Genomic DNA, 22959 nt, shown 5'->3' with positions numbered 1-22959 from the left:
TAGGCTTTTGGATTTTGGCGGCGGAGCGTCCCTCTTTCCGTTGAATTTTTGGAGGGGAGCGGGGGGGGGGGGGCGTGTTAGGGTCAGAGAGGTGGGGACAGGCGCTGTGGGGGCAGCGTGTCGGTGCGTTTTGTCGGCACGTGTCCCCGGGGCCGCCTGGAGCTGATGTGTTGGGTTTGGAAGGGTGACTTGGTGGCGCAGGAGACAGGCTTGGGGTGCAGGAGAGCGGGCTCGGAGGGGGAGTGGGTGCCTACGGCCATACCACCCTGAGAACGCCCGATCTCGTCTGATCTCGGAAGCTAAGCAGGGTCGGGCCCGGTTAGTACTTGGATGGGAGACCGCCTGGGAATACCGGGTGCTGTAGGCTTTTGGATTTTGGCGGCAGAGCGTCCCTCTTTCCGTTGAATTTTTGGAGGGGAGTGGGGGGGGGGGCGTGTTAGGGTCAGCGACGTGGGCGCAGGCGCTGTCGGGGCGGCGGGTCGGTGCGTTTTGTCGGCACGTGTCCCCGGGGCCGCCTGGAGCTGGTGTGTTGGGTTTGGAAGGGTGACTTGGTGGCGCAGGAGACAGGCTTGGGGTGTGGGAGAGCGGGCTCGGAGCGGGAGTGGGTGCCTACGGCCATACCACCCTGAGAACGCCCGATCTCGTCTGATCTCGGAAGCTAAGCAGGGTCGGGCCCGGTTAGTACTTGGATGGGAGACCGCCTGGGAATACCGGGTGCTGTAGGCTTTTGGATTTTGGCGGCGGAGCGTCCCTCTTTCCGTTGAATTTTTGGAGGGGAGCGGGGGGGGGGGGGCGTGTTAGGGTCAGAGAGGTGGGGACAGGCGCTGTGGGGGCAGCGTGTCGGTGCGTTTTGTCGGCACGTGTCCCCGGGGCCGCCTGGAGCTGATGTGTTGGGTTTGGAAGGGTGACTTGGTGGCGCAGGAGACAGGCTTGGGGTGCAGGAGAGCGGGCTCGGAGGGGGAGTGGGTGCCTACGGCCATACCACCCTGAGAACGCCCGATCTCGTCTGATCTCGGAAGCTAAGCAGGGTCGGGCCCGGTTAGTACTTGGATGGGAGACCGCCTGGAATACCGGGTGCTGTAGGCTTTTGGATTTTGGCGGCAGAGCGTCCCTCTTTCCGTTGAATTTTTGGAGGGGAGTGGGGGGGGGGGCGTGTTAGGGTCAGCGACGTGGGCGCAGGCGCTGTCGGGGCGGCGGGTCGGTGCGTTTTGTCGGCACGTGTCCCCGGGGCCGCCTGGAGCTGGTGTGTTGGGTTTGGAAGGGTGACTTGGTGGCGCAGGAGACAGGCTTGGGGTGTGGGAGAGCGGGCTCGGAGCGGGAGTGGGTGCCTATGGCCATACCACCCTGAGAACGCCCGATCTCGTCTGATCTCGGAAGCTAAGCAGGGTCGGGCCCGGTTAGTACTTGGATGGGAGACCGCCTGGGAATACCGGGTGCTGTAGGCTTTTGGATTTTGGCGGCGGAGCGTCCCTCTTTCCGTTGAATTTTTGGAGGGGAGCGGGGGGGGGGAGCGTGTTAGGGTCAGAGAGGTGGGGACAGGCGCTGTGGGGGCAGCGTGTCGGTGCGTTTTGTCGGCACGTGTCCCCGGGGCCGCCTGGAGCTGGTGTGTTGGGTTTGGAAGGGTGACTTGGTGGCGCAGGAGACAGGCTTGGGGTGTGGGAGAGCGGGCTCGGAGCGGGAGTGGGTGCCTACGGCCATACCACCCTGAGAACGCCCGATCTCGTCTGATCTCGGAAGCTAAGCAGGGTCGGGCCCGGTTAGTACTTGGATGGGAGACCGCCTGGGAATACCGGGTGCTGTAGGCTTTTGGATTTTGGCGGCGGAGCGTCCCTCTTTCCGTTGAATTTTTGGAGGGGAGTGGGGGGGGGGGGGGGCGTGTTAGGGTCAGAGAGGTGGGGACAGGCGCTGTGGGGGCAGCGTGTCGGTGCGTTTTGTCGGCACGTGTCCCCGGGGCCGCCTGGAGCTGATGTGTTGGGTTTGGAAGGGTGACTTGGTGGCGCAGGAGACAGGCTTGGGGTGTGGGAGAGCGGGCTCGGAGCGGGAGTGGGTGCCTACGGCCATACCACCCTGAGAACGCCCGATCTCGTCTGATCTCGGAAGCTAAGCAGGGTCGGGCCCGGTTAGTACTTGGATGGGAGACCGCCTGGGAATACCGGGTGCTGTAGGCTTTTGGATTTTGGCGGCGGAGCGTCCGTCTTTCCGTTGAATTTTTGGAGGGGAGTGGGGGGGGGGGGGGGCGTGTTAGGGTCAGAGAGGTGGGGACAGGCGCTGTGGGGGCAGCGTGTCGGTGCGTTTTGTCGGCACGTGTCCCCGGCGCCGCCTGGAGCTGATGTGTTGGGTTTGGAAGGGTGACTTGGTGGCGCAGGAGACAGGCTTGGGGTGTGGGAGAGCGGGCTCGGAGCGGGAGTGGGTGCCTACGGCCATACCACCCTGAGAACGCCCGATCTCGTCTGATCTCGGAAGCTAAGCAGGGTCGGGCCCGGTTAGTACTTGGATGGGAGACCGCCTGGGAATACCGGGTGCTGTAGGCTTTTGGATTTTGGCGGCAGAGCGTCCCTCTTTCCGTTGAATTTTTGGAGGGGAGTGGGGGGGGGGGCGTGTTAGGGTCAGCGACGTGGGCGCAGGCGCTGTCGGGGCGGCGGGTCGGTGCGCTTTGTCGGCACGTGTCCCCGGGGCCGCCTGGAGCTGGTGTGTTGGGTTTGGAAGGGTGACTTGGTGGCGCAGGAGACAGGCTTGGGGTGCAGGAGAGCGGGCTCGGAGGGGGAGTGGGTGCCTACGGCCATACCACCCTGAGAACGCCCGATCTCGTCTGATCTCGGAAGCTAAGCAGGGTCGGGCCCGGTTAGTACTTGGATGGGAGACCGCCTGGGAATACCGGGTGCTGTAGGCTTTTGGATTTTGGCGGCAGAGCGTCCCTCTTTCCGTTGAATTTTTGGAGGGGAGTGGGGGGGGGGGGCGTGTTAGGGTCAGCGACGTGGGCGCAGGCGCTGTCGGGGCGGCGGGTCGGTGCGCTCTGTCGGCACGTGTCCCCGGGGCCGCCTGGAGCTGGTGTGTTGGGTTTGGAAGGGTGACTTGGTGGCGCAGGAGACAGGCTTGGGGTGTGGGAGAGCGGGCTCGGAGCGGGAGTGGGTGCCTACGGCCATACCACCCTGAGAACGCCCGATCTCGTCTGATCTCGGAAGCTAAGCAGGGTCGGGCCCGGTTAGTACTTGGATGGGAGACCGCCTGGGAATACCGGGTGCTGTAGGCTTTTGGATTTTGGCGGCGGAGCGTCCCTCTTTCCGTTGAATTTTTGGAGGGGAGCGGGGGGGGGGGGGCGTGTTAGGGTCAGAGAGGTGGGGACAGGCGCTGTGGGGGCAGCGTGTCGGTGCGTTTTGTCGGCACGTGTCCCCGGCGCCGCCTGGAGCTGATGTGTTGGGTTTGGAAGGGTGACTTGGTGGCGCAGGAGACAGGCTTGGGGTGTGGGAGAGCGGGCTCGGAGGGGGAGTGGGTGCCTACGGCCATACCACCCTGAGAACGCCCGATCTCGTCTGATCTCGGAAGCTAAGCAGGGTCGGGCCCGGTTAGTACTTGGATGGGAGACCGCCTGGGAATACCGGGTGCTGTAGGCTTTTGGATTTTGGCGGCAGAGCGTCCCTCTTTCCGTTGAATTTTTGGAGGGGAGTGGGGGGGGGGGCGTGTTAGGGTCAGCGACGTGGGCGCAGGCGCTGTCGGGGCGGCGGGTCGGTGCGTTTTGTCGGCACGTGTCCCCGGGGCCGCCTGGAGCTGGTGTGTTGGGTTTGGAAGGGTGACTTGGTGGCGCAGGAGACAGGCTTGGGGTGTGGGAGAGCGGGCTCGGAGCGGGAGTGGGTGCCTACGGCCATACCACCCTGAGAACGCCCGATCTCGTCTGATCTCGGAAGCTAAGCAGGGTCGGGCCCGGTTAGTACTTGGATGGGAGACCGCCTGGGAATACCGGGTGCTGTAGGCTTTTGGATTTTGGCGGCAGAGCGTCCCTCTTTCCGTTGAATTTTTGGAGTGGAGTGGGGGGGGGGGCGTGTTAGGGTCAGCGACGTGGGCGCAGGCGCTGTCGGGGCGGCGGGTCGGTGCGCTTTGTCGGCACGTGTCCCCGGGGCCGCCTGGAGCTGGTGTGTTGGGTTTGGAAGGGTGACTTGGTGGCGCAGGAGACAGGCTTGGGGTGTGGGAGAGCGGGCTCGGAGCAGGAGTGGGTGCCTACGGCCATACCACCCTGAGAACGCCCGATCTCGTCTGATCTCGGAAGCTAAGCAGGGTCGGGCCCGGTTAGTACTTGGATGGGAGACCGCCTGGGAATACCGGGTGCTGTAGGCTTTTGGATTTTGGCGGCGGAGCGTCCCTCTTTCCGTTGAATTTTTGGAGGGGAGCGGGGGGGGGGGGCGTGTTAGGGTCAGAGAGGTGGGGACAGGCGCTGTGGGGGCAGCGTGTCGGTGCGTTTTGTCGGCACGTGTCCCCGGGGCCGCCTGGAGCTGATGTGTTGGGTTTGGAAGGGTGACTTGGTGGCGCAGGAGACAGGCTTGGGGTGCAGGAGAGCGGGCTCGGAGGGGGAGTGGGTGCCTACGGCCATACCACCCTGAGAACGCCCGATCTCGTCTGATCTCGGAAGCTAAGCAGGGTCGGGCCCGGTTAGTACTTGGATGGGAGACCGCCTGGGAATACCGGGTGCTGTAGGCTTTTGGATTTTGGCGGCAGAGCGTCCCTCTTTCCGTTGAATTTTTGGAGGGGAGTGGGGGGGGGGGGGCGTGTTAGGGTCAGCGACGTGGGCGCAGGCGCTGTCGGGGCGGCGGGTCGGTGCGTTTTGTCGGCACGTGTCCCCGGGGCCGCCTGGAGCTGGTGTGTTGGGTTTGGAAGGGTGACTTGGTGGCGCAGGAGACAGGCTTGGGGTGTGGGAGAGCGGGCTCGGAGCGGGAGTGGGTGCCTACGGCCATACCACCCTGAGAACGCCCGATCTCGTCTGATCTCGGAAGCTAAGCAGGGTCGGGCCCGGTTAGTACTTGGATGGGAGACCGCCTGGGAATACCGGGTGCTGTAGGCTTTTGGATTTTGGCGGCAGGAGCGTCCCTCTTTCCGTTGAATTTTTGGAGGGGAGTGGGGGGGGGGGCGTGTTAGGGTCAGCGACGTGGGCGCAGGCGCTGTCGGGGCGGCGGGTCGGTGCGCTTTGTCGGCACGTGTCCCCGGGGCCGCCTGGAGCTGGTGTGTTGGGTTTGGAAGGGTGACTTGGTGGCGCAGGAGACAGGCTTGGGGTGTGGGAGAGCGGGCTCGGAGCGGGAGTGGGTGCCTACGGCCATACCACCCTGAGAACGCCCGATCTCGTCTGATCTCGGAAGCTAAGCAGGGTCGGGCCCGGTTAGTACTTGGATGGGAGACCGCCTGGGAATACCGGGTGCTGTAGGCTTTTGGATTTTGGCGGCGGAGCGTCCCTCTTTCCGTTGAATTTTTGGAGGGGAGCGGGGGGGGGGGAGCGTGTTAGGGTCAGAGAGGTGGGGACAGGCGCTGTGGGGGCAGCGTGTCGGTGCGTTTTGTCGGCACGTGTCCCCGGGGCCGCCTGGAGCTGGTGTGTTGGGTTTGGAAGGGTGACTTGGTGGCGCAGGAGACAGGCTTGGGGTGTGGGAGAGCGGGCTCGGAGCGGGAGTGGGTGCCTACGGCCATACCACCCTGAGAACGCCCGATCTCGTCTGATCTCGGAAGCTAAGCAGGGTCGGGCCCGGTTAGTACTTGGATGGGAGACCGCCTGGGAATACCGGGTGCTGTAGGCTTTTGGATTTTGGCGGCGGAGCGTCCCTCTTTCCGTTGAATTTTTGGAGGGGAGTGGGGGGGGGGGGGGGGCGTGTTAGGGTCAGAGAGGTGGGGACAGGCGCTGTGGGGGCAGCGTGTCGGTGCGTTTTGTCGGCACGTGTCCCCGGGGCCGCCTGGAGCTGATGTGTTGGGTTTGGAAGGGTGACTTGGTGGCGCAGGAGACAGGCTTGGGGGTGCAGGAGAGCGGGCTCGGAGCAGGAGTGGGTGCCTACGGCCATACCACCCTGAGAACGCCCGATCTCGTCTGATCTCGGAAGCTAAGCAGGGTCGGGCCCGGTTAGTACTTGGATGGGAGACCGCCTGGGAATACCGGGTGCTGTAGGCTTTTGGATTTTGGCGGCAGAGCGTCCCTCTTTCCGTTGAATTTTTGGAGGGGAGTGGGGGGGGGGGGCGTGTTAGGGTCAGCGACGTGGGCGCAGGCGCTGTCGGGGCGGCGGGTCGGTGCGTTTTGTCGGCACGTGTCCCCGGGGCCGCCTGGAGCTGGTGTGTTGGGTTTGGAAGGGTGACTTGGTGGCGCAGGAGACAGGCTTGGGGTGTGGGAGAGCGGGCTCGGAGCGGGAGTGTGTGCCTACGGCCATACCACCCTGAGAACGCCCGATCTCGTCTGATCTCGGAAGCTAAGCAGGGTCGGGCCGCGTTAGTACTTGGATGGGAGACCGCCTGGGAATACCGGGTGCTGTAGGCTTTTGGATTTTGGCGGCGGAGCGTCCCTCTTTCCGTTGAATTTTTGGAGGGGAGCGGGGGGGGGGGAGCGTGTTAGGGTCAGAGAGGTGGGGACAGGCGCTGTGGGGGCAGCGTGTCGGTGCTGGTTTTGTCGGCACGTGTCCCCGGGGCCGCCTGGAGCTGATGTGTTGGGTTTGGAAGGGTGACTTGGTGGCGCAGGAGACAGGCTTGGGGTGCAGGAGAGCGGGCTCGGAGGGGGAGTGGGTGCCTACGGCCATACCACCCTGAGAACGCCCGATCTCGTCTGATCTCGGAAGCTAAGCAGGGTCGGGCCCGGTTAGTACTTGGATGGGAGACCGCCTGGGAATACCGGGTGCTGTAGGCTTTTGGATTTGGCGGCAGAGCGTCCCCTCTTTCCGTTGAATTTTTGGAGGGGAGTGGGGGGGGGGGCGTGTTAGGGTCAGCGACGTGGGCGCAGGCGCTGTCGGGGCGGCGGGTCGGTGCGTTTTGTCGGCACGTGTCCCCCGGGGCCGCCTGGAGCTGGTGTGTTGGGTTTGGAAGGGTGACTTGGTGGCGCAGGAGACAGGCTTGGGGTGTGGGAGAGCGGGCTCGGAGCGGGAGTGGGTGCCTACGGCCATACCACCCTGAGAACGCCCGATCTCGTCTGATCTCGGAAGCTAAGCAGGGTCGGGCCCGGTTAGTACTTGGATGGGAGACCGCCTGGGAATACCGGGTGCTGTAGGCTTTTGGATTTTGGCGGCGGAGCGTCCCTCTTTCCGTTGAATTTTTGGAGGGGAGCGGGGGGGGGGGGGCGTGTTAGGGTCAGAGAGGTGGGGACAGGCGCTGTGGGGGCAGCGTGTCGGTGCGTTTTGTCGGCACGTGTCCCCGGGGCCGCCTGGAGCTGATGTGTTGGGTTTGGAAGGGTGACTTGGTGGCGCAGGAGACAGGCTTGGGGTGCAGGAGAGCGGGCTCGGAGGGGGAGTGGGTGCCTACGGCCATACCACGCTGAGAACGCCCGATCTCGTCTGATCTCGGAAGCTAAGCAGGGTCGGGCCCGGTTAGTACTTGGATGGGAGACCGCCTGGGAATACCGGGTGCTGTAGGCTTTTGGATTTTGGCGGCAGAGCGTCCCTCTTTCCGTTGAATTTTTGGAGGGGAGTGGGGGGGGGGGCGTGTTAGGGTCAGCGACGTGGGCGCAGGCGCTGTCGGGGCGGCGGGTCGGTGCGTTTTGTCGGCACGTGTCCCCGGGGCCGCCTGGAGCTGGTGTGTTGGTTTTGGAAGGGTGACTTGGTGGCGCAGGAGACAGGCTTGGGGTGTGGGAGAGCGGGCTCGGAGCGGGAGTGGGTGCCTACGGCCATACCACCCTGAGAACGCCCGATCTCGTCTGATCTCGGAAGCTAAGCAGGGTCGGGCCCGGTTAGTACTTGGATGGGAGACCGCCTGGGAATACCGGGTGCTGTAGGCTTTTGGATTTTGGCGGCGGAGCGTCCCTCTTTCCGTTGAATTTTTGGAGGGGAGCGGGGGGGGGGGAGCGTGTTAGGGTCAGAGAGGTGGGGACAGGCGCTGTGGGGGCAGCGTGTCGGTGCGTTTTGTCGGCACGTGTCCCCGGGGCCGCCTGGAGCTGGTGTGTTGGGTTTGGAAGGGTGACTTGGTGGCGCAGGAGACAGGCTTGGGGTGTGGGAGAGCGGGCTCGGAGCGGGAGTGGGTGCCTACGGCCATACCACCCTGAGAACGCCCGATCTCGTCTGATCTCGGAAGCTAAGCAGGGTCGGGCCCGGTTAGTACTTGGATGGGAGACCGCCTGGGAATACCGGGTGCTGTAGGCTTTTGGATTTTGGCGGCGGAGCGTCCCTCTTTCCGTTGAATTTTTGGAGGGGAGTGGGGGGGGGGGGGGGCGTGTTAGGGTCAGAGAGGTGGGGACAGGCGCTGTGGGGGCAGCGTGTCGGTGCGTTTTGTCGGCACGTGTCCCCGGGGCCGCCTGGAGCTGATGTGTTGGGTTTGGAAGGGTGACTTGGTGGCGCAGGAGACAGGCTTGGGGTGCAGGAGAGCGGGCTCGGAGGGGGAGTGGGTGCCTACGGCCATACCACGCTGAGAACGCCCGATCTCGTCTGATCTCGGAAGCTAAGCAGGGTCGGGCCCGGTTAGTACTTGGATGGGAGACCGCCTGGGAATACCGGGTGCTGTAGGCTTTTGGATTTTGGCGGCAGAGCGTCCCTCTTTCCGTTGAATTTTTGGAGGGGAGTGGGGGGGGGGGCGTGTTAGGGTCAGCGACGTGGGCGCAGGCGCTGTCGGGGCGGCGGGTCGGTGCGCTTTGTCGGCACGTGTCCCCGGGGCCGCCTGGAGCTGGTGTGTTGGGTTTGGAAGGGTGACTTGGTGGCGCAGGAGACAGGCTTGGGGTGTGGGAGAGCGGGCTCGGAGCGGGAGTGGGTGCCTACGGCCATACCACCCTGAGAACGCCCGATCTCGTCTGATCTCGGAAGCTAAGCAGGGTCGGGCCCGGTTAGTACTTGGATGGGAGACCGCCTGGGAATACCGGGTGCTGTAGGCTTTTGGATTTTGGCGGCGGAGCGTCCCTCTTTCCGTTGAATTTTTGGAGGGGAGCGGGGGGGGGGGGGCGTGTTAGGGTCAGAGAGGTGGGGACAGGCGCTGTGGGGGCAGCGTGTCGGTGCGTTTTGTCGGCACGTGTCCCCGGGGCCGCCTGGAGCTGATGTGTTGGGTTTGGAAGGGTGACTTGGTGGCGCAGGAGACAGGCTTGGGGTGCAGGAGAGCGGGCTCGGAGCAGGAGTGGGTGCCTACGGCCATACCACCCTGAGAACGCCCGATCTCGTCTGATCTCGGAAGCTAAGCAGGGTCGGGCCCGGTTAGTACTTGGATGGGAGACCGCCTGGGAATACCGGGTGCTGTAGGCTTTTGGATTTTGGCGGCGGAGCGTCCCTCTTTCCGTTGAATTTTTGGAGGGGAGTGGGGGGGGGGGCGTGTTAGGGTCAGCGACGTGGGCGCAGGCGCTGTCGGGGCGGCGGGTCGGTGCGTTTTGTCGGCACGTGTCCCCGGGGCCGCCTGGAGCTGGTGTGTTGGGTTTGGAAGGGTGACTTGGTGGCGCAGGAGACAGGCTTGGGGTGTGGGAGAGCGGGCTCGGAGCGGGAGTGGGTGCCTACGGCCATACCACCCTGAGAACGCCCGATCTCGTCTGATCTCGGAAGCTAAGCAGGGTCGGGCCCGGTTAGTACTTGGATGGGAGACCGCCTGGGAATACCGGGTGCTGTAGGCTTTTGGATTTTGGCGGCGGAGCGTCCCTCTTTCCGTTGAATTTTTGGAGGGGAGCGGGGGGGGGGGGGCGTGTTAGGGTCAGAGAGGTGGGGACAGGCGCTGTGGGGGCAGCATGTCGGTGCGTTTTGTCGGCACGTGTCCCCGGGGCCGCCTGGAGCTGATGTGTTGGGTTTGGAAGGGTGACTTGGTGGCGCAGGAGACAGGCTTGGGGTGCAGGAGAGCGGGCTCGGAGGGGGAGTGGGTGCCTACGGCCATACCACCCTGAGAACGCCCGATCTCGTCTGATCTCGGAAGCTAAGCAGGGTCGGGCCCGGTTAGTACTTGGATGGGAGACCGCCTGGGAATACCGGGTGCTGTAGGCTTTTGGATTTTGGCGGCAGAGCGTCCCTCTTTCCGTTGAATTTTTGGAGGGGAGTGGGGGGGGGGGGGCGTGTTAGGGTCAGCGACGTGGGCGCAGGCGCTGTCGGGGCGGCGGGTCGGTGCGTTTTGTCGGCACGTGTCCCCGGGGCCGCCTGGAGCTGGTGTGTTGGGTTTGGAAGGGTGACTTGGTGGCGCAGGAGACAGGCTTGGGGTGTGGGAGAGCGGGCTCGGAGCGGGAGTGGGTGCCTACGGCCATACCACCCTGAGAACGCCCGATCTCGTCTGATCTCGGAAGCTAAGCAGGGTCGGGCCCGGTTAGTACTTGGATGGGAGACCGCCTGGGAATACCGGGTGCTGTAGGCTTTTGGATTTTGGCGGCAGAGCGTCCCTCTTTCCGTTGAATTTTTGGAGGGGAGTGGGGGGGGGGGCGTGTTAGGGTCAGCGACGTGGGCGCAGGCGCTGTCGGGGCGGCGGGTCGGTGCGTTTTGTCGGCACGTGTCCCCGGGGCCGCCTGGAGCTGGTGTGTTGGGTTTGGAAGGGTGACTTGGTGGCGCAGGAGACAGGCTTGGGGTGTGGGAGAGCGGGCTCGGAGCGGGAGTGGGTGCCTACGGCCATACCACCCTGAGAACGCCCGATCTCGTCTGATCTCGGAAGCTAAGCAGGGTCGGGCCCGGTTAGTACTTGGATGGGAGACCGCCTGGGAATACCGGGTGCTGTAGGCTTTTGGATTTTGGCGGCAGAGCGTCCCTCTTTCCGTTGAATTTTTGGAGGGGAGTGGGGGGGGGGGCGTGTTAGGGTCAGCGACGTGGGCGCAGGCGCTGTCGGGGCGGCGGGTCGGTGCGTTTTGTCGGCACGTGTCCCCGGGGCCGCCTGGAGCTGGTGTGTTGGGTTTGGAAGGGTGACTTGGTGGCGCAGGAGACAGGCTTGGGGTGTGGGAGAGCGGGCTCGGAGCGGGAGTGGGTGCCTACGGCCATACCACCCTGAGAACGCCCGATCTCGTCTGATCTCGGAAGCTAAGCAGGGTCGGGCCCGGTTAGTACTTGGATGGGAGATACCGCCTGGGAATACCGGGTGCTGTAGGCTTTTGGATTTTGGCGGCGGAGCGTCCCTCTTTCCGTTGAATTTTTGGAGGGGAGCGGGGGGGGGGGGGGCGTGTTAGGGTCAGAGAGGTGGGGACAGGCGCTGTGGGGGCAGCATGTCGGTGCGTTTTGTCGGCACGTGTCCCCGGGGCCGCCTGGAGCTGATGTGTTGGGTTTGGAAGGGTGACTTGGTGGCGCAGGAGACAGGCTTGGGGTGCAGGAGAGCGGGCTCGGAGGGGGAGTGGGTGCCTACGGCCATACCACCCTGAGAACGCCCGATCTCGTCTGATCTCGGAAGCTAAGCAGGGTCGGGCCCGGTTAGTACTTGGATGGGAGACCGCCTGGGAATACCGGGTGCTGTAGGCTTTTGGATTTTGGCGGCAGAGCGTCCCTCTTTCCGTTGAATTTTTGGAGGGGAGTGGGGGGGGGGGGCGTGTTAGGGTCAGCGACGTGGGCGCAGGCGCTGTCGGGGCGGCGGGTCGGTGCGTTTTGTCGGCACGTGTCCCCGGGGCCGCCTGGAGCTGGTGTGTTGGGTTTGGAAGGGTGACTTGGTGGCGCAGGAGACAGGCTTGGGGTGTGGGAGAGCGGGCTCGGAGCGGGAGTGGGTGCCTACGGCCATACCACCCTGAGAACGCCCGATCTCGTCTGATCTCGGAAGCTAAGCAGGGTCGGGCCCGGTTAGTACTTGGATGGGAGACCGCCTGGGAATACCGGGTGCTGTAGGCTTTTGGATTTTGGCGGCAGAGCGTCCCTCTTTCCGTTGAATTTTTGGAGGGGAGTGGGGGGGGGGGCGTGTTAGGGTCAGCGACGTGGGCGCAGGCGCTGTCGGGGGCGGCGGGTCGGTGCGTTTTGTCGGCACGTGTCCCCGGGGCCGCCTGGAGCTGGTGTGTTGGGTTTGGAAGGGTGACTTGGTGGCGCAGGAGACAGGCTTGGGGTGTGGGAGAGCGGGCTCGGAGCGGGAGTGGGTGCCTACGGCCATACCACCCTGAGAACGCCCGATCTCGTCTGATCTCGGAAGCTAAGCAGGGTCGGGCCCGGTTAGTACTTGGATGGGAGACCGCCTGGGAATACCGGGTGCTGTAGGCTTTTGGATTTTGGCGGCGGAGCGTTCCTCTTTGCATTGAATTTTTGGAGGGGAGCGGGGGGGGGGGGGGCGTGTTAGGGTCAGCGACGTGGGCGCAGGCGCTGTCGGGGCGGCGGGTCGGTGCGTTTTGTCGGCACGTGTCCCCGGGGCCGCCTGGAGCTGGTGTGTTGGGTTTGGAAGGGTGACTTGGTGGCGCAGGAGACAGGCTTGGGGTGTGGGAGAGCGGGCTCGGAGCGGGAGTGGGTGCCTACGGCCATACCACCCTGAGAACGCCCGATCTCGTCTGATCTCGGAAGCTAAGCAGGGTCGGGCCCGGTTAGTACTTGGATGGGAGACCGCCTGGGAATACCGGGTGCTGTAGGCTTTTGGATTTTGGCGGCGGAGCGTCCCTCTTTCCGTTGAATTTTTGGAGGGGAGTGGGGGGGGGGGGGGCGTGTTAGGGTCAGAGAGGTGGGGACAGGCGCTGTGGGGGCAGCGTGTCGGTGCGTTTTGTCGGCACGTGTCCCCGGGGCCGCCTGGAGCTGATGTGTTGGGTTTGGAAGGGTGACTTGGTGGCGCAGGAGACAGGCTTGGGGTGCAGGAGAGCGGGCTCGGAGGGGGAGTGGGTGCCTACGGCCATACCACCCTGAGAACGCCCGATCTCGTCTGATCTCGGAAGCTAAGCAGGGTCGGGCCCGGTTAGTACTTGGATGGGAGACCGCCTGGAATACCGGGTGCTGTAGGCTTTTGGATTTTGGCGGCAGAGCGTCCCTATTTGCATTGAATTTTTGGAGGGGAGTGGGGGGGGGGGTGGCGTATTAGGGTCAGAGAGGTGGGGGCAGGTGCTGTCGGGGCAGCGGGTCGGTGGGTTTTGTCGGGACGTGTCCCCGGGGTCGCCTGGAGCTGGTGTGTTGGGTTTGGAGGGTGATTTGGTGGCGCAGGAGACAGGCTTGGGGTGTGGGAGAGCGGGCTCGGAGCGGGAGTGGGTGCCTACGGCCATACCACCCTGAGAACGCCCGATCTCGTCTGATCTCGGAAGCTAAGCAGGGTCGGGCCCGGTTAGTACTTGGATGGGAGACCGCCTGGGAATACCGGGTGCTGTAGGCTTTTGGATTTTGGCGGCAGAGCGTCCCTCTTTCCGTTGAATTTTTGGAGGGGAGTGGGGGGGGTTGGGGGCGTGTTAGGGTCAGCGACGTGGGCGCAGGCGCTGTCGGGGCGGCGGGTCGGTGCGTTTTGTCGGCACGTGTCCCCGGGGCCGCCTGGAGCTGGTGTGTTGGGTTTGGAAGGGTGACTTGGTGGCGCAGGAGACAGGCTTGGGGTGTGGGAGAGCGGGCTCGGAGCGGGAGTGGGTGCCTACGGCCATACCACCCTGAGAACGCCCGATCTCGTCTGATCTCGGAAGCTAAGCAGGGTCGGGCCCGGTTAGTACTTGGATGGGAGACCGCCTGGGAATACCGGGTGCTGTAGGCTTTTGGATTTTGGCGGCGGAGCGTCCCTCTTTCCGTTGAATTTTTGGAGGGGAGCGGGGGGGGGGGGGGCGTGTTAGGGTCAGAGAGGTGGGGACAGGCGCTGTGGGGGCAGCGTGTCGGTGCGTTTTGTCGGCACGTGTCCCCGGGGCCGCCTGGAGCTGATGTGTTGGGTTTGGAAGGGTGACTTGGTGGCGCAGGAGACAGGCTTGGGGTGCAGGAGAGCGGGCTCGGAGGGGGAGTGGGTGCCTACGGCCATACCACGCTGAGAACGCCCGATCTCGTCTGATCTCGGAAGCTAAGCAGGGTCGGGCCCGGTTAGTACTTGGATGGGAGACCGCCTGGGAATACCGGGTGCTGTAGGCTTTTGGATTTTGGCGGCAGAGCGTCCCTCTTTCCGTTGAATTTTTGGAGGGGAGTGGGGGGGGGGGCGTGTTAGGGTCAGCGACGTGGGCGCAGGCGCTGTCGGGGCGGCGGGTCGGTGCGTTTTGTCGGCACGTGTCCCCGGGGCCGCCTGGAGCTGGTGTGTTGGGTTTGGAAGGGTGACTTGGTGGCGCAGGAGACAGGCTTGGGGTGTGGGAGAGCGGGCTCGGAGCGGGAGTGGGTGCCTACGGCCATACCACCCTGAGAACGCCCGATCTCGTCTGATCTCGGAAGCTAAGCAGGGTCGGGCCCGGTTAGTACTTGGATGGGAGACCGCCTGGGAATACCGGGTGCTGTAGGCTTTTGGATTTTGGCGGCAGAGCGTCCCTCTTTCCGTTGAATTTTTGGAGGGGAGTGGGGGGGGGGGCGTGTTAGGGTCAGCGACGTGGGCGCAGGCGCTGTCGGGGCGGCGGGTCGGTGCGTTTTGTCGGCACGTGTCCCCGGGGCCGCCTGGAGCTGGTGTGTTGGGTTTGGAAGGGTGACTTGGTGGCGCAGGAGACAGGGCTTGGGGTGTGGGAGAGCGGGCTCGGAGCGGGAGTGGGTGCCTACGGCCATACCACCCTGAGAACGCCCGATCTCGTCTGATCTCGGAAGCTAAGCAGGGTCGGGCCCGGTTAGTACTTGGATGGGAGACCGCCTGGGAATACCGGGTGCTGTAGGCTTTTGGATTTTGGCGGCGGAGCGTTCCTCTTTGCATTGAATTTTGGAGGGGAGTGGGGGGGGGTTGGGGCGTGTTAGGGTCAGCGACGTGGGCGCAGGCGCTGTCGGGGCGGCGGGTCGGTGCGTTTTGTCGGCACGTGTCCCCGGGGGCCGCCTGGAGCTGGTGTGTTGGGTTTGGAAGGGTGACTTGGTGGCGCAGGAGACAGGCTTGGGGTGTGGGAGAGCGGGCTCGGAGCGGGAGTGGGTGCCTACGGCCATACCAGCCTGAGAACGCCCGATCTCGTCTGATCTCGGAAGCTAAGCAGGGTCGGGCCCGGTTAGTACTTGGATGGGAGACCGCCTGGGAATACCGGGTGCTGTAGGCTTTTGGATTTTGGCGGCAGAGCGTCCCTCTTTCCGTTGAATTTTTGGAGGGGGAGTGGGGGGGGGGGGCGTATTAGGGTCAGCGACGTGGGCGCAGGCGCTGTCGGGGCGGCGGGTCGGTGCGTTTTGTCGGCACGTGTCCCCGGGGCCGCCTGGAGCTGGTGTGTTGGGTTTGGAAGGGTGACTTGGTGGCGCAGGAGACAGGCTTGGGGTGTGGGAGAGCGGGCTCGGAGCGGGAGTGGGTGCCTACGGCCATACCACCCTGAGAACGCCCGATCTCGTCTGATCTCGGAAGCTAAGCAGGGTCGGGCCCGGTTAGTACTTGGATGGGAGACCGCCTGGGAATACCGGGTGCTGTAGGCTTTTGGATTTTGGCGGCGGAGCGTCCCTCTTTCCGTTGAATTTTTGGAGGGGAGTGGGGGGGGGGGGCGTGTTAGGGTCAGAGAGGTGGGGACAGGCGCTGTGGGGGCAGCGTGTCGGTGCGTTTTGTCGGCACGTGTCCCCGGGGCCGCCTGGAGCTGATGTGTTGGGTTTGGAAGGGTGACTTGGTGGCGCAGGAGACAGGCTTGGGGTGCAGGAGAGCGGGCTCGGAGGGGGAGTGGGTGCCTACGGCCATACCACCCTGAGAACGCCCGATCTCGTCTGATCTCGGAAGCTAAGCAGGGTCGGGCCGGTTAGTACTTGGATGGGAGACCGCCTGGGAATACCGGGTGCTGTAGGCTTTTGGATTTTGGCGGCAGAGCGTCCCTCTTTCCGTTGAATTTTTGGAGGGGAGGGGGGGGGTTGGGGGCGTGTTAGGGTCAGCGACGTGGGCGCAGGCGCTGTCGGGGCGGCGGGTCGGTGCGTTTTGTCGGCACGTGTCCCCGGGGCCGCCTGGAGCTGGTGTGTTGGGTTTGGAAGGGTGACTTGGTGGCGCAGGAGACAGGCTTGGGGTGTGGGAGAGCGGGCTCGGAGCGGGAGTGGGTGCCTACGGCCATACCACCCTGAGAACGCCCGATCTCGTCTGATCTGGAAGCTAAGCAGGGTCGGGCCCGGTTAGTACTTGGATGGGAGACCGCCTGGGAATACCGGGTGCTGTAGGCTTTTGGATTTTGGCGGCGGAGCGTCCCTCTTTCCGTTGAATTTTTGGAGGGGAGTGGGGGGGGGGGGGGCGTGTTAGGGTCAGAGAGGTGGGGACAGGCGCTGTGGGGGCAGCGTGTCGGTGCGTTTTGTCGGCACGTGTCCCCGGGGCCGCCTGGAGCTGATGTGTTGGGTTTGGAAGGGTGACTTGGTGGCGCAGGAGACAGGCTTGGGGTGCAGGAGAGCGGGCTCGGAGGGGGAGTGGGTGCCTACGGCCATACCACCCTGAGAACGCCCGATCTCGTCTGATCTCGGAAGCTAAGCAGGGTCGGGCCCGGTTAGTACTTGGATGGGAGACCGCCTGGGAATACCGGGTGCTGTAGGCTTTTGGATTTTGGCGGCAGAGCGTCCCTCTTTCCGTTGAATTTTTGGAGGGGAGTGGGGGGGGGGGGCGTGTTAGGGTCAGCGACGTGGGCGCAGGCGCTGTCGGGGCGGCGGGTCGGTGCGTTTTGTCGGCACGTGTCCCCGGGGCCGCCTGGAGCTGGTGTGTTGGGTTTGGAAGGGTGACTTGGTGGCGCAGGAGACAGGCTTGGGGTGTGGGAGAGCGGGCTCGGAGCGGGAGTGGGTGCCTACGGCCATACCACCCTGAGAACGCCCGATCTCGTCTGATCTCGGAAGCTAAGCAGGGTCGGGCCCGGTTAGTACTTGGATGGGAGACCGCCTGGGAATACCGGGTGCTGTAGGCTTTTGGATTTTGGCGGCGGAGCGTCCCTCTTTCCGTTGAATTTTTGGAGGGGAGCGGGGGGGGGGGGGGCGTGTTAGGGTCAGAGAGGTGGGGACAGGCGCTGTGGGGGCAGCATGTCGGTGCGTTTTGTCGGCACGTGTCCCCGGGGCCGCCTGGAGCTGATGTGTTGGGTTTGGAAGGGTGACTTGGTGGCGCAGGAGACAGGCTTGGGGTGCAGGAGAGCGGGCTCGGAGGGGGAGTGGGTGCCTACGGCCATACCACCCTGAGAACGCCCGATCTCGTCTGATCTCGGAAGCTAAGCAGGGTCGGGCCCGGTTAGTACTTGGATGGGAGACCGCCTGGGAATACCGGGTGCTGTAGGCTTTTGGATTTTGGCGGCAGAGCGTCCCTCTTTCCGTTGAATTTTTGGAGGGGAGTGGGGGGGGGGGCGTGTTAGGGTCAGCGACGTGGGCGCAGGCGCTGTCGGGGCGGCGGGTCGGTGCGTTTTGTCGGCACGTGTCCCCGGGGCCGCCTGGAGCTGGTGTGTTGGGTTTGGAAGGGTGACTTGGTGGCGCAGGAGACAGGCTTGGGGTGTGGGAGAGCGGGCTCGGAGCGGGAGTGGGTGCCTACGGCCATACCACCCTGAGAACGCCCGATCTCGTCTGATCTCGGAAGCTAAGCAGGGTCGGGCCCGGTTAGTACTTGGATGGGAGACCGCCTGGGAATACCGGGTGCTGTAGGCTTTTGGATTTTGGCGGCAGAGCGTCCCTCTTTCCGTTGAATTTTTGGAGGGGAGTGGGGGGGGGGGGCGTGTTAGGGTCAGCGACGTGGGCGCAGGCGCTGTCGGGGCGGCGGGTCGGTGCGTTTTGTCGGCACGTGTCCCCGGGGCCGCCTGGAGCTGGTGTGTTGGGTTTGGAAGGGTGACTTGGTGGCGCAGGAGACAGGCTTGGGGTGTGGGAGAGCGGGCTCGGAGCGGGAGTGGGTGCCTACGGCCATACCACCCTGAGAACGCCCGATCTCGTCTGATCTCGGAAGCTAAGCAGGGTCGGGCCCGGTTAGTACTTGGATGGGAGACCGCCTGGGAATACCGGGTGCTGTAGGCTTTTGGATTTTGGCGGCGGAGCGTTCCTCTTTGCATTGAATTTTTGGAGGGGAGTGGGGGGGGTGGGGGCGTGTTAGGGTCAGCGACGTGGGCGCAGGCGCTGTCGGGGCGGCGGGTCGGTGCGTTTTGTCGGCACGTGTCCCCGGGGCCGCCTGGAGCTGGTGTGTTGGGTTTGGAAGGGTGACTTGGTGGCGCAGGAGACAGGCTTGGGGTGTGGGAGAGCGGGCTCGGAGCGGGAGTGGGTGCCTACGGCCATACCAGCCTGAGAACGCCCGATCTCGTCTGATCTCGGAAGCTAAGCAGGGTCGGGCCCGGTTAGTACTTGGATGGGAGACCGCCTGGGAATACCGGGTGCTGTAGGCTTTTGGATTTTGGCGGCAGAGCGTCCCTCTTTCCGTTGAATTTTTGGAGGGGAGTGGGGGGGGGGGCGTATTAGGGTCAGCGACGTGGGCGCAGGCGCTGTCGGGGCGGCGGGTCGGTGCGTTTTGTCGGCACGTGTCCCCGGGGCCGCCTGGAGCTGGTGTGTTGGGTTTGGAAGGGTGACTTGGTGGCGCAGGAGACAGGCTTGGGGTGTGGGAGAGCGGGCTCGGAGCGGGAGTGGGTGCCTACGGCCATACCACCCTGAGAACGCCCGATCTCGTCTGATCTCGGAAGCTAAGCAGGGTCGGGCCCGGTTAGTACTTGGATGGGAGACCGCCTGGGAATACCGGGTGCTGTAGGCTTTTGGATTTTGGCGGCGGAGCGTCCCTCTTTCCGTTGAATTTTTGGAGGGGAGTGGGGGGGGGGGGGGCGTGTTAGGGTCAGAGAGGTGGGGACAGGCGCTGTGGGGGCAGCGTGTCGGTGCGTTTTGTCGGCACGTGTCCCCGGGGCCGCCTGGAGCTGATGTGTTGGGTTTGGAAGGGTGACTTGGTGGCGCAGGAGACAGGCTTGGGGTGCAGGAGAGCGGGCTCGGAGGGGGAGTGGGTGCCTACGGCCATACCACCCTGAGAACGCCCGATCTCGTCTGATCTCGGAAGCTAAGCAGGGTCGGGCCCGGTTAGTACTTGGATGGGAGACCGCCTGGGAATACCGGGTGCTGTAGGCTTTTGGATTTTGGCGGCAGAGCGTCCCTCTTTCCGTTGAATTTTTGGAGGGGAGTGGGGGGGGGTTGGGGGCGTGTTAGGGTCAGCGACGTGGGCGCAGGCGCTGTCGGGGCGGCGGGTCGGTGCGTTTTGTCGGCACGTGTCCCCGGGGCCGCCTGGAGCTGGTGTGTTGGGTTTGGAAGGGTGACTTGGTGGCGCAGGAGACAGGCTTGGGGTGTGGGAGAGCGGGCTCGGAGCGGGAGTGGGTGCCTACGGCCATACCACCCTGAGAACGCCCGATCTCGTCTGATCTGGGAAGCTAAGCAGGGTCGGGCCCGGTTAGTACTTGGATGGGAGACCGCCTGGGAATACCGGGTGCTGTAGGCTTTTGGATTTTGGCGGCGGAGCGTCCCTCTTTCCGTTGAATTTTTGGAGGGGAGTGGGGGGGGGGGGGGGCGTGTTAGGGTCAGAGAGGTGGGGACAGGCGCTGTGGGGGCAGCGTGTCGGTGCGTTTTGTCGGCACGTGTCCCCGGGGCCGCCTGGAGCTGATGTGTTGGGTTTGGAAGGGTGACTTGGTGGCGCAGGAGACAGGCTTGGGGTGCAGGAGAGCGGGCTCGGAGGGGGAGTGGGTGCCTACGGCCATACCACCCTGAGAACGCCCGATCTCGTCTGATCTCGGAAGCTAAGCAGGGTCGGGCCCGGTTAGTACTTGGATGGGAGACCGCCTGGGAATACCGGGTGCTGTAGGCTTTTGGATTTTGGCGGCAGAGCGTCCCTCTTTCCGTTGAATTTTTGGAGGGGAGTGGGGGGGGGGGGCGTGTTAGGGTCAGCGACGTGGGCGCAGGCGCTGTCGGGGCGGCGGGTCGGTGCGTTTTGTCGGCACGTGTCCCCGGGGCCGCCTGGAGCTGGTGTGTTGGGTTTGGAAGGGTGACTTGGTGGCGCAGGAGACAGGCTTGGGGTGTGGGAGAGCGGGCTCGGAGCGGGAGTGGGTGCCTACGGCCATACCACCCTGAGAACGCCCGATCTCGTCTGATCTCGGAAGCTAAGCAGGGTCGGGCCCGGTTAGTACTTGGATGGGAGACCGCCTGGGAATACCGGGTGCTGTAGGCTTTTGGATTTTGGCGGCGGAGCGTCCCTCTTTCCGTTGAATTTTTGGAGGGGAGCGGGGGGGGGGGGGGCGTGTTAGGGTCAGAGAGGTGGGGACAGGCGCTGTGGGGGCAGCATGTCGGTGCGTTTTGTCGGCACGTGTCCCCGGGGCCGCCTGGAGCTGATGTGTTGGGTTTGGAAGGGTGACTTGGTGGCGCAGGAGACAGGCTTGGGGTGCAGGAGAGCGGGCTCGGAGGGGGAGTGGGTGCCTACGGCCATACCACCCTGAGAACGCCCGATCTCGTCTGATCTCGGAAGCTAAGCAGGGTCGGGCCCGGTTAGTACTTGGATGGGAGACCGCCTGGGAATACCGGGTGCTGTAGGCTTTTGGATTTTGGCGGCAGAGCGTCCCTCTTTCCGTTGAATTTTTGGAGGGGAGTGGGGGGGGGGGGCGTGTTAGGGTCAGCGACGTGGGCGCAGGCGCTGTCGGGGCGGCGGGTCGGTGCGTTTTGTCGGCACGTGTCCCCGGGGCCGCCTGGAGCTGGTGTGTTGGGTTTGGAAGGGTGACTTGGTGGCGCAGGAGACAGGCTTGGGGTGTGGGAGAGCGGGCTCGGAGCGGGAGTGGGTGCCTACGGCCATACCACCCTGAGAACGCCCGATCTCGTCTGATCTCGGAAGCTAAGCAGGGTCGGGCCCGGTTAGTACTTGGATGGGAGACCGCCTGGGAATACCGGGTGCTGTAGGCTTTTGGATTTTGGCGGCAGAGCGTCCCTCTTTCCGTTGAATTTTTGGAGGGGAGTGGGGGGGGGGGGCGTGTTAGGGTCAGCGACGTGGGCGCAGGCGCTGTCGGGGCGGCGGGTCGGTGCGTTTTGTCGGCACGTGTCCCCGGGGCCGCCTGGAGCTGGTGTGTTGGGTTTGGAAGGGTGACTTGGTGGCGCAGGAGACAGGCTTGGGGTGTGGGAGAGCGGGCTCGGAGCGGGAGTGGGTGCCTACGGCCATACCACCCTGAGAACGCCCGATCTCGTCTGATCTCGGAAGCTAAGCAGGGTCGGGCCCGGTTAGTACTTGGATGGGAGACCGCCTGGGAATACCGGGTGCTGTAGGCTTTTGGATTTTGGCGGCGGAGCGTTCCTCTTTGCATTGAATTTTTGGAGGGGAGCGGGGGGGGGGGGGGGCGTGTTAGGGTCAGCGACGTGGGCGCAGGCGCTGTCGGGGCGGCGGGTCGGTGCGTTTTGTCGGCACGTGTCCCCGGGGCCGCCTGGAGCTGGTGTGTTGGGTTTGGAAGGGTGACTTGGTGGCGCAGGAGACAGGCTTGGGGTGTGGGAGAGCGGGCTCGGAGCGGGAGTGGGTGCCTACGGCCATACCACCCTGAGAACGCCCGATCTCGTCTGATCTCGGAAGCTAAGCAGGGTCGGGCCCGGTTAGTACTTGGATGGGAGACCGCCTGGGAATACCGGGTGCTGTAGGCTTTTGGATTTTGGCGGCGGAGCGTCCCTCTTTCCGTTGAATTTTTGGAGGGGAGTGGGGGGGGGGGGGCGTGTTAGGGTCAGAGAGGTGGGGACAGGCGCTGTGGGGGCAGCGTGTCGGTGCGTTTTGTCGGCACGTGTCCCCGGGGCCGCCTGGAGCTGATGTGTTGGGTTTGGAAGGGTGACTTGGTGGCGCAGGAGACAGGCTTGGGGTGCAGGAGAGCGGGCTCGGAGGGGGAGTGGGTGCCTACGGCCATACCACCCTGAGAACGCCCGATCTCGTCTGATCTCGGAAGCTAAGCAGGGTCGGGCCCGGTTAGTACTTGGATGGGAGACCGCCTGGGAATACCGGGTGCTGTAGGCTTTTGGATTTTGGCGGCAGAGCGTCCCTATTTGCATTGAATTTTTGGAGGGGAGTGGGGGGGGGGTGCGTATTAGGGTCAGAGAGGTGGGGGCAGGTGCTGTCGGGGCAGCGGGTCGGTGGGTTTTGTCGGGACGTGTCCCCGGGGTCGCCTGGAGCTGGTGTGTTGGGTTTGGAGGGTGATTTGGTGGCGCAGGAGACAGGCTTGGGGTGTGGGAGAGCGGGCTCGGAGCGGGAGTGGGTGCCTACGGCCATACCACCCTGAGAACGCCCGATCTCGTCTGATCTCGGAAGCTAAGCAGGGTCGGGCCCGGTTAGTACTTGGATGGGAGACCGCCTGGGAATACCGGGTGCTGTAGGCTTTTGGATTTTGGCGGCAGAGCGTCCCTCTTTCCGTTGAATTTTTGGAGGGGAGTGGGGGGGGTTGGGGGCGTGTTAGGGTCAGCGACGTGGGCGCAGGCGCTGTCGGGGCGGCGGGTCGGTGCGTTTTGTCGGCACGTGTCCCCGGGGCCGCCTGGAGCTGGTGTGTTGGGTTTGGAAGGGTGACTTGGTGGCGCAGGAGACAGGCTTGGGGTGTGGGAGAGCGGGCTCGGAGCGGGAGTGGGTGCCTACGGCCATACCACCCTGAGAACGCCCGATCTCGTCTGATCTCGGAAGCTAAGCAGGGTCGGGCCCGGTTAGTACTTGGATGGGAGACCGCCTGGGAATACCGGGTGCTGTAGGCTTTTGGATTTTGGCGGCGGAGCGTCCCTCTTTCCGTTGAATTTTTGGAGGGGAGCGGGGGGGGGGGGGGCGTGTTAGGGTCAGAGAGGTGGGGACAGGCGCTGTGGGGGCAGCGTGTCGGTGCGTTTTGTCGGCACGTGTCCCCGGGGCCGCCTGGAGCTGATGTGTTGGGTTTGGAAGGGTGACTTGGTGGCGCAGGAGACAGGCTTGGGGTGCAGGAGA

The 22959-nt window shown here is 64.5% G+C and overlaps 64 non-coding genes across 64 annotated transcripts in view; all 64 read left to right on the top strand.

The window, feature by feature from the left end:
• Positions 1 to 6, top strand: part of LOC135580295 (5S ribosomal RNA) — a 119-nt gene extending 113 nt beyond the window's left edge. Inside the window, exon 1 of the ribosomal RNA XR_010474815.1 lies at positions 1 to 6. This exon is cut by the window's left edge and continues 113 nt beyond it. This is a non-coding gene — a ribosomal RNA (5S ribosomal RNA).
• A 242-nt stretch (positions 7 to 248) lies between these two features.
• On the top strand, positions 249 to 367 carry LOC135580294 (5S ribosomal RNA). The gene has a single exon (XR_010474814.1). It is a non-coding gene; the product is annotated as a 5S ribosomal RNA (ribosomal RNA).
• Positions 368 to 607: 240 nt separating this feature from the next.
• On the top strand, positions 608 to 726 carry LOC135580293 (5S ribosomal RNA). Its single transcript, XR_010474813.1, has one exon. It is a non-coding gene; the product is annotated as a 5S ribosomal RNA (ribosomal RNA).
• Positions 727 to 968: 242 nt separating this feature from the next.
• On the top strand, positions 969 to 1086 carry LOC135580350 (5S ribosomal RNA). Its single transcript, XR_010474869.1, has one exon. It is a non-coding gene; the product is annotated as a 5S ribosomal RNA (ribosomal RNA).
• Positions 1087 to 1326: 240 nt separating this feature from the next.
• On the top strand, positions 1327 to 1445 carry LOC135580325 (5S ribosomal RNA). The gene has a single exon (XR_010474845.1). It is a non-coding gene; the product is annotated as a 5S ribosomal RNA (ribosomal RNA).
• A 241-nt stretch (positions 1446 to 1686) lies between these two features.
• LOC135580292 (5S ribosomal RNA) lies at positions 1687 to 1805 on the top strand. The gene has a single exon (XR_010474812.1). It is a non-coding gene; the product is annotated as a 5S ribosomal RNA (ribosomal RNA).
• Positions 1806 to 2049: 244 nt separating this feature from the next.
• On the top strand, positions 2050 to 2168 carry LOC135580291 (5S ribosomal RNA). Its single transcript, XR_010474811.1, has one exon. It is a non-coding gene; the product is annotated as a 5S ribosomal RNA (ribosomal RNA).
• Positions 2169 to 2412: 244 nt separating this feature from the next.
• On the top strand, positions 2413 to 2531 carry LOC135580290 (5S ribosomal RNA). Its single transcript, XR_010474810.1, has one exon. It is a non-coding gene; the product is annotated as a 5S ribosomal RNA (ribosomal RNA).
• A 240-nt stretch (positions 2532 to 2771) lies between these two features.
• LOC135580289 (5S ribosomal RNA) lies at positions 2772 to 2890 on the top strand. The gene has a single exon (XR_010474809.1). It is a non-coding gene; the product is annotated as a 5S ribosomal RNA (ribosomal RNA).
• Positions 2891 to 3131: 241 nt separating this feature from the next.
• On the top strand, positions 3132 to 3250 carry LOC135580288 (5S ribosomal RNA). Its single transcript, XR_010474808.1, has one exon. It is a non-coding gene; the product is annotated as a 5S ribosomal RNA (ribosomal RNA).
• A 242-nt stretch (positions 3251 to 3492) lies between these two features.
• Positions 3493 to 3611, top strand: LOC135580286 (5S ribosomal RNA). The gene has a single exon (XR_010474806.1). It is a non-coding gene; the product is annotated as a 5S ribosomal RNA (ribosomal RNA).
• A 240-nt stretch (positions 3612 to 3851) lies between these two features.
• On the top strand, positions 3852 to 3970 carry LOC135580285 (5S ribosomal RNA). The gene has a single exon (XR_010474805.1). It is a non-coding gene; the product is annotated as a 5S ribosomal RNA (ribosomal RNA).
• Positions 3971 to 4210: 240 nt separating this feature from the next.
• LOC135580284 (5S ribosomal RNA) lies at positions 4211 to 4329 on the top strand. The gene has a single exon (XR_010474804.1). It is a non-coding gene; the product is annotated as a 5S ribosomal RNA (ribosomal RNA).
• A 241-nt stretch (positions 4330 to 4570) lies between these two features.
• On the top strand, positions 4571 to 4689 carry LOC135580283 (5S ribosomal RNA). The gene has a single exon (XR_010474803.1). It is a non-coding gene; the product is annotated as a 5S ribosomal RNA (ribosomal RNA).
• Positions 4690 to 4931: 242 nt separating this feature from the next.
• Positions 4932 to 5050, top strand: LOC135580282 (5S ribosomal RNA). Its single transcript, XR_010474802.1, has one exon. It is a non-coding gene; the product is annotated as a 5S ribosomal RNA (ribosomal RNA).
• A 241-nt stretch (positions 5051 to 5291) lies between these two features.
• On the top strand, positions 5292 to 5410 carry LOC135580281 (5S ribosomal RNA). Its single transcript, XR_010474801.1, has one exon. It is a non-coding gene; the product is annotated as a 5S ribosomal RNA (ribosomal RNA).
• A 242-nt stretch (positions 5411 to 5652) lies between these two features.
• Positions 5653 to 5771, top strand: LOC135580280 (5S ribosomal RNA). Its single transcript, XR_010474800.1, has one exon. It is a non-coding gene; the product is annotated as a 5S ribosomal RNA (ribosomal RNA).
• Positions 5772 to 6017: 246 nt separating this feature from the next.
• LOC135580279 (5S ribosomal RNA) lies at positions 6018 to 6136 on the top strand. The gene has a single exon (XR_010474799.1). It is a non-coding gene; the product is annotated as a 5S ribosomal RNA (ribosomal RNA).
• Positions 6137 to 6377: 241 nt separating this feature from the next.
• LOC135580345 (5S ribosomal RNA) lies at positions 6378 to 6496 on the top strand. The gene has a single exon (XR_010474864.1). It is a non-coding gene; the product is annotated as a 5S ribosomal RNA (ribosomal RNA).
• A 244-nt stretch (positions 6497 to 6740) lies between these two features.
• LOC135580278 (5S ribosomal RNA) lies at positions 6741 to 6859 on the top strand. The gene has a single exon (XR_010474798.1). It is a non-coding gene; the product is annotated as a 5S ribosomal RNA (ribosomal RNA).
• Positions 6860 to 7100: 241 nt separating this feature from the next.
• LOC135580277 (5S ribosomal RNA) lies at positions 7101 to 7219 on the top strand. Its single transcript, XR_010474797.1, has one exon. It is a non-coding gene; the product is annotated as a 5S ribosomal RNA (ribosomal RNA).
• Positions 7220 to 7461: 242 nt separating this feature from the next.
• On the top strand, positions 7462 to 7580 carry LOC135580333 (5S ribosomal RNA). Its single transcript, XR_010474852.1, has one exon. It is a non-coding gene; the product is annotated as a 5S ribosomal RNA (ribosomal RNA).
• A 240-nt stretch (positions 7581 to 7820) lies between these two features.
• LOC135580275 (5S ribosomal RNA) lies at positions 7821 to 7939 on the top strand. Its single transcript, XR_010474795.1, has one exon. It is a non-coding gene; the product is annotated as a 5S ribosomal RNA (ribosomal RNA).
• Positions 7940 to 8181: 242 nt separating this feature from the next.
• On the top strand, positions 8182 to 8300 carry LOC135580274 (5S ribosomal RNA). The gene has a single exon (XR_010474794.1). It is a non-coding gene; the product is annotated as a 5S ribosomal RNA (ribosomal RNA).
• Positions 8301 to 8544: 244 nt separating this feature from the next.
• Positions 8545 to 8663, top strand: LOC135580331 (5S ribosomal RNA). Its single transcript, XR_010474850.1, has one exon. It is a non-coding gene; the product is annotated as a 5S ribosomal RNA (ribosomal RNA).
• Positions 8664 to 8903: 240 nt separating this feature from the next.
• Positions 8904 to 9022, top strand: LOC135580273 (5S ribosomal RNA). Its single transcript, XR_010474793.1, has one exon. It is a non-coding gene; the product is annotated as a 5S ribosomal RNA (ribosomal RNA).
• A 242-nt stretch (positions 9023 to 9264) lies between these two features.
• Positions 9265 to 9383, top strand: LOC135580272 (5S ribosomal RNA). The gene has a single exon (XR_010474792.1). It is a non-coding gene; the product is annotated as a 5S ribosomal RNA (ribosomal RNA).
• A 240-nt stretch (positions 9384 to 9623) lies between these two features.
• Positions 9624 to 9742, top strand: LOC135580271 (5S ribosomal RNA). The gene has a single exon (XR_010474791.1). It is a non-coding gene; the product is annotated as a 5S ribosomal RNA (ribosomal RNA).
• Positions 9743 to 9984: 242 nt separating this feature from the next.
• LOC135580406 (5S ribosomal RNA) lies at positions 9985 to 10103 on the top strand. The gene has a single exon (XR_010474930.1). It is a non-coding gene; the product is annotated as a 5S ribosomal RNA (ribosomal RNA).
• Positions 10104 to 10345: 242 nt separating this feature from the next.
• Positions 10346 to 10464, top strand: LOC135580405 (5S ribosomal RNA). The gene has a single exon (XR_010474928.1). It is a non-coding gene; the product is annotated as a 5S ribosomal RNA (ribosomal RNA).
• A 240-nt stretch (positions 10465 to 10704) lies between these two features.
• On the top strand, positions 10705 to 10823 carry LOC135580404 (5S ribosomal RNA). The gene has a single exon (XR_010474927.1). It is a non-coding gene; the product is annotated as a 5S ribosomal RNA (ribosomal RNA).
• Positions 10824 to 11063: 240 nt separating this feature from the next.
• LOC135580351 (5S ribosomal RNA) lies at positions 11064 to 11184 on the top strand. Its single transcript, XR_010474870.1, has one exon. It is a non-coding gene; the product is annotated as a 5S ribosomal RNA (ribosomal RNA).
• A 243-nt stretch (positions 11185 to 11427) lies between these two features.
• Positions 11428 to 11546, top strand: LOC135580403 (5S ribosomal RNA). The gene has a single exon (XR_010474926.1). It is a non-coding gene; the product is annotated as a 5S ribosomal RNA (ribosomal RNA).
• Positions 11547 to 11787: 241 nt separating this feature from the next.
• On the top strand, positions 11788 to 11906 carry LOC135580402 (5S ribosomal RNA). Its single transcript, XR_010474925.1, has one exon. It is a non-coding gene; the product is annotated as a 5S ribosomal RNA (ribosomal RNA).
• Positions 11907 to 12147: 241 nt separating this feature from the next.
• Positions 12148 to 12266, top strand: LOC135580400 (5S ribosomal RNA). Its single transcript, XR_010474922.1, has one exon. It is a non-coding gene; the product is annotated as a 5S ribosomal RNA (ribosomal RNA).
• A 243-nt stretch (positions 12267 to 12509) lies between these two features.
• On the top strand, positions 12510 to 12628 carry LOC135580399 (5S ribosomal RNA). Its single transcript, XR_010474921.1, has one exon. It is a non-coding gene; the product is annotated as a 5S ribosomal RNA (ribosomal RNA).
• Positions 12629 to 12871: 243 nt separating this feature from the next.
• Positions 12872 to 12989, top strand: LOC135580349 (5S ribosomal RNA). The gene has a single exon (XR_010474868.1). It is a non-coding gene; the product is annotated as a 5S ribosomal RNA (ribosomal RNA).
• Positions 12990 to 13231: 242 nt separating this feature from the next.
• LOC135580398 (5S ribosomal RNA) lies at positions 13232 to 13350 on the top strand. Its single transcript, XR_010474920.1, has one exon. It is a non-coding gene; the product is annotated as a 5S ribosomal RNA (ribosomal RNA).
• A 244-nt stretch (positions 13351 to 13594) lies between these two features.
• Positions 13595 to 13713, top strand: LOC135580397 (5S ribosomal RNA). Its single transcript, XR_010474919.1, has one exon. It is a non-coding gene; the product is annotated as a 5S ribosomal RNA (ribosomal RNA).
• A 243-nt stretch (positions 13714 to 13956) lies between these two features.
• Positions 13957 to 14075, top strand: LOC135580329 (5S ribosomal RNA). The gene has a single exon (XR_010474849.1). It is a non-coding gene; the product is annotated as a 5S ribosomal RNA (ribosomal RNA).
• Positions 14076 to 14315: 240 nt separating this feature from the next.
• On the top strand, positions 14316 to 14434 carry LOC135580396 (5S ribosomal RNA). The gene has a single exon (XR_010474918.1). It is a non-coding gene; the product is annotated as a 5S ribosomal RNA (ribosomal RNA).
• A 241-nt stretch (positions 14435 to 14675) lies between these two features.
• Positions 14676 to 14794, top strand: LOC135580395 (5S ribosomal RNA). The gene has a single exon (XR_010474916.1). It is a non-coding gene; the product is annotated as a 5S ribosomal RNA (ribosomal RNA).
• Positions 14795 to 15038: 244 nt separating this feature from the next.
• LOC135580340 (5S ribosomal RNA) lies at positions 15039 to 15157 on the top strand. The gene has a single exon (XR_010474860.1). It is a non-coding gene; the product is annotated as a 5S ribosomal RNA (ribosomal RNA).
• Positions 15158 to 15399: 242 nt separating this feature from the next.
• Positions 15400 to 15518, top strand: LOC135580394 (5S ribosomal RNA). Its single transcript, XR_010474915.1, has one exon. It is a non-coding gene; the product is annotated as a 5S ribosomal RNA (ribosomal RNA).
• Positions 15519 to 15759: 241 nt separating this feature from the next.
• Positions 15760 to 15877, top strand: LOC135580342 (5S ribosomal RNA). Its single transcript, XR_010474861.1, has one exon. It is a non-coding gene; the product is annotated as a 5S ribosomal RNA (ribosomal RNA).
• A 243-nt stretch (positions 15878 to 16120) lies between these two features.
• Positions 16121 to 16238, top strand: LOC135580352 (5S ribosomal RNA). Its single transcript, XR_010474871.1, has one exon. It is a non-coding gene; the product is annotated as a 5S ribosomal RNA (ribosomal RNA).
• Positions 16239 to 16481: 243 nt separating this feature from the next.
• LOC135580393 (5S ribosomal RNA) lies at positions 16482 to 16600 on the top strand. Its single transcript, XR_010474914.1, has one exon. It is a non-coding gene; the product is annotated as a 5S ribosomal RNA (ribosomal RNA).
• Positions 16601 to 16841: 241 nt separating this feature from the next.
• LOC135580392 (5S ribosomal RNA) lies at positions 16842 to 16960 on the top strand. The gene has a single exon (XR_010474913.1). It is a non-coding gene; the product is annotated as a 5S ribosomal RNA (ribosomal RNA).
• Positions 16961 to 17203: 243 nt separating this feature from the next.
• Positions 17204 to 17322, top strand: LOC135580391 (5S ribosomal RNA). Its single transcript, XR_010474912.1, has one exon. It is a non-coding gene; the product is annotated as a 5S ribosomal RNA (ribosomal RNA).
• Positions 17323 to 17562: 240 nt separating this feature from the next.
• On the top strand, positions 17563 to 17681 carry LOC135580389 (5S ribosomal RNA). The gene has a single exon (XR_010474909.1). It is a non-coding gene; the product is annotated as a 5S ribosomal RNA (ribosomal RNA).
• A 241-nt stretch (positions 17682 to 17922) lies between these two features.
• On the top strand, positions 17923 to 18041 carry LOC135580388 (5S ribosomal RNA). The gene has a single exon (XR_010474908.1). It is a non-coding gene; the product is annotated as a 5S ribosomal RNA (ribosomal RNA).
• Positions 18042 to 18284: 243 nt separating this feature from the next.
• LOC135580339 (5S ribosomal RNA) lies at positions 18285 to 18403 on the top strand. The gene has a single exon (XR_010474859.1). It is a non-coding gene; the product is annotated as a 5S ribosomal RNA (ribosomal RNA).
• A 240-nt stretch (positions 18404 to 18643) lies between these two features.
• Positions 18644 to 18762, top strand: LOC135580387 (5S ribosomal RNA). Its single transcript, XR_010474907.1, has one exon. It is a non-coding gene; the product is annotated as a 5S ribosomal RNA (ribosomal RNA).
• Positions 18763 to 19005: 243 nt separating this feature from the next.
• On the top strand, positions 19006 to 19124 carry LOC135580386 (5S ribosomal RNA). Its single transcript, XR_010474906.1, has one exon. It is a non-coding gene; the product is annotated as a 5S ribosomal RNA (ribosomal RNA).
• Positions 19125 to 19369: 245 nt separating this feature from the next.
• LOC135580347 (5S ribosomal RNA) lies at positions 19370 to 19488 on the top strand. Its single transcript, XR_010474866.1, has one exon. It is a non-coding gene; the product is annotated as a 5S ribosomal RNA (ribosomal RNA).
• A 244-nt stretch (positions 19489 to 19732) lies between these two features.
• On the top strand, positions 19733 to 19851 carry LOC135580385 (5S ribosomal RNA). Its single transcript, XR_010474904.1, has one exon. It is a non-coding gene; the product is annotated as a 5S ribosomal RNA (ribosomal RNA).
• Positions 19852 to 20092: 241 nt separating this feature from the next.
• Positions 20093 to 20211, top strand: LOC135580384 (5S ribosomal RNA). Its single transcript, XR_010474903.1, has one exon. It is a non-coding gene; the product is annotated as a 5S ribosomal RNA (ribosomal RNA).
• Positions 20212 to 20454: 243 nt separating this feature from the next.
• LOC135580383 (5S ribosomal RNA) lies at positions 20455 to 20573 on the top strand. Its single transcript, XR_010474902.1, has one exon. It is a non-coding gene; the product is annotated as a 5S ribosomal RNA (ribosomal RNA).
• Positions 20574 to 20814: 241 nt separating this feature from the next.
• LOC135580382 (5S ribosomal RNA) lies at positions 20815 to 20933 on the top strand. The gene has a single exon (XR_010474901.1). It is a non-coding gene; the product is annotated as a 5S ribosomal RNA (ribosomal RNA).
• Positions 20934 to 21174: 241 nt separating this feature from the next.
• LOC135580381 (5S ribosomal RNA) lies at positions 21175 to 21293 on the top strand. Its single transcript, XR_010474900.1, has one exon. It is a non-coding gene; the product is annotated as a 5S ribosomal RNA (ribosomal RNA).
• A 244-nt stretch (positions 21294 to 21537) lies between these two features.
• LOC135580380 (5S ribosomal RNA) lies at positions 21538 to 21656 on the top strand. Its single transcript, XR_010474899.1, has one exon. It is a non-coding gene; the product is annotated as a 5S ribosomal RNA (ribosomal RNA).
• Positions 21657 to 21898: 242 nt separating this feature from the next.
• LOC135580378 (5S ribosomal RNA) lies at positions 21899 to 22017 on the top strand. The gene has a single exon (XR_010474897.1). It is a non-coding gene; the product is annotated as a 5S ribosomal RNA (ribosomal RNA).
• Positions 22018 to 22257: 240 nt separating this feature from the next.
• On the top strand, positions 22258 to 22376 carry LOC135580377 (5S ribosomal RNA). The gene has a single exon (XR_010474896.1). It is a non-coding gene; the product is annotated as a 5S ribosomal RNA (ribosomal RNA).
• A 244-nt stretch (positions 22377 to 22620) lies between these two features.
• On the top strand, positions 22621 to 22739 carry LOC135580376 (5S ribosomal RNA). Its single transcript, XR_010474895.1, has one exon. It is a non-coding gene; the product is annotated as a 5S ribosomal RNA (ribosomal RNA).
• Positions 22740 to 22959: the final 220 nt, after the last annotated feature.

This window comes from Columba livia, chromosome 9 (assembly GCF_036013475.1).
Source record: "Columba livia isolate bColLiv1 breed racing homer chromosome 9, bColLiv1.pat.W.v2, whole genome shotgun sequence".
NCBI lineage: Eukaryota > Metazoa > Chordata > Aves > Columbiformes > Columbidae > Columba > Columba livia.
Note: the sequence above shows the minus strand (reverse complement) of the source record. Positions and strands in the feature narration are given on the sequence as shown.